Here is a 2551-nt window from a genome sequence, read left to right on the forward strand (position 1 = left end):
TCGAAAAACTTAAAAACGCTAATCTAAAATTACAACTAGACAAATGTGAATTTTTGAAAAAAAGAAACAGAATTTTTGGGACACATAGTTGGACCAAACGGTGTAATGCCAAATCCAGAAAAGGTTAAGGCAATCAATAAATTTCCAATTCCCAAAACTCAAAAAGAAATAAAATCATTTCTTGGTCTTTGCGGTTATTACAGAAAATTCATTCCAAACTTCGCAGACATTTCAAAACCTTTAACTAAATGTTTAAAAGCTGGTTCTAAAGTGACATTCAAAGATGATACATTTATTGCAGCATTCAATAAATTAAAACAACTTATCATAAACGATCCCATACTGATTTGTCCAGATTTTGGAAAAAGGTTTCAATTAACTACTGATGCTAGCAACTTTGCATTAGGAGCAGTTCTTTCTCAGGATAACAAACCAATCAGTTACATTAGTAGGACTCTAAATGCACATGAAGAAAACTATAGTACAATTGAAAAAGAATTATTAGCTATAGTATGGGCAACAAAAACCTTAAGACCCTATTTATTCGGAAGAAGATTTGAGATATTAAGTGACCATAAGCCGTTAGTCTGGCTAAACAATATCAAAGAACCTAATATGAAACTGCAAAGATGGAAGATAAGGTTAGGAGAATATGATTTCGAAATAAAATATTTAGAAGGAAAGCAAAATCACGTAGCCGATGCATTGTCAAGAATCAAAATTAACGAAGTATACTATGGCAGTAACAAAGCAACAGCACATAGCGCTGAAGAAGATAATGAAAATTTAATAACAATTACTGAAAAACCAATCAATCATTTCGCAAGACAGGTAGAAATGATTCGAAGCAATACAGAAGGTGAAGAAAGTGAAAATTATTTTAAGAAAGTCAAGATTAAAATAATGTTTAATGAATTAAACATCGAAAAAGCTAAGCAAATATTAATAAAACACTTTTGTACCAAGTCAAGTGCACTTTACATCGAACACGACTCTGATTTTGAAATCATTCAAGAAGCTTTTAAACAGGTTATGAACACTACTACAAAAATTGTAAGAGCAGTAATTAAATTACAGGACATAACAACTTACGCTGAATTTAAAGAAATTATTGTTAGCAACCACGAAAAACTATTGCACCCAGGAATTGAAAAAATGGTAAGGCTTTTCAAAGAAACCTATTATTATCCCGACTACCAGAATTTAATTCAGAATTTAATTAATGAGTGTAATGTTTGTAACCAAGCAAAAACCGAACACAGAAAAACATCGCTTTTATTAAAAACAACTCCAGAAACAGAATTTTGTAGGGAAATTTACATCGCAGATATTTACACGATCAAAAATCAAAATTACCTAACTTGTATTGATTTATACTCAAAATTTGGAAGCGCGATTGAATTAAACGGAAAGGACTGGATGGAAGTTAAAAGAGGACTTCTTCGAATATTCAATTCAATGGGAAAACCCAGAACCTTGAAAACAGATAGGGATAGTGCTTTTATGAGTATAGCGCTTAAAAATTGGCTGGACACAGAAAAAGTAAATATTCAGATAACAACAAGTAAAAATGGAGTATCAGATGTAGAAAGACTACACAAAACAATTAACGAAAAAATACGTGTGATCGAGACCAGCGACAATCCGGAAAATAAACTTATGAAAATGGAAGTAATACTGTATACTTACAATCATAAAATAAAACACAATGCAACAGGTAGAACCCCAGCTGATATTTTTATTTATGCAGGTACCCCTGCATATAATAGCCAAATTATAAAAGAAGCTAAAATAGAACAACTTAATAAAAAACGACAACATTTTGAGGTAAATACCAAATTTAGAAAGGCTCCCATAATTCACGGGAAATTACACAATCCTTATAAAAAGACAGGAAATATAGAACAAATAGATAATGATCATTTTGAGGAAACTAACAGAGGTCGAAAAATAAAACATTACAAAACAAACTTCCAGAGACAAAAGAAAGTTAATAAAAGTAAATATTTGCAGGAGGACCCAGATCAAGACCCAGCGCTTTGACTTTCATCTTTCTGACATCAATGTTAATAATAATGATGCCAATGGGTAACAACCAATTTATAGAAATTAACCATATAAAATCATACAATGGCTATTTATTATTTATGAGTAGGGTGGATTTGTATGTTCTGGACCGCTATGGGGTTTGTATGTTCTGGACCACTTTTTTTATCGCTGGTGCGGGGGCGCTTATCGCGAGCGGAAGTTGTTGTTGTGGAAGTTTCTGGGGTCGCGATCACTCCCCCTCCCCCTTCCCCTCCCGCTTGTCCTGGGGCTTGACTCTCTGGGGGTTGCGCTCACTTCCCCTCCCACTTCCCCTCCCGCTTGTCCTGGGGCTTGATCCTCTGGGGGGTTGCGCTCACTTCCCCTCCCACTTCCCCTCCCGCTTGTCCTGAGGCTTGATCCTCTGGGGGGTTGCGCTCACTTCCCCTCCCGCTTGTCTTCGGACTCTCACTCTCGTTTGCGATAGCGCCCACTCCGCCCTCCCCTCCCACTCCCCCTCGCACTT

Source organism: Drosophila subpulchrella, unplaced genomic scaffold, assembly GCF_014743375.2.
Source record: "Drosophila subpulchrella strain 33 F10 #4 breed RU33 unplaced genomic scaffold, RU_Dsub_v1.1 Primary Assembly Seq43, whole genome shotgun sequence".
Classification (NCBI taxonomy): Eukaryota; Metazoa; Arthropoda; class Insecta; order Diptera; family Drosophilidae; genus Drosophila; species Drosophila subpulchrella.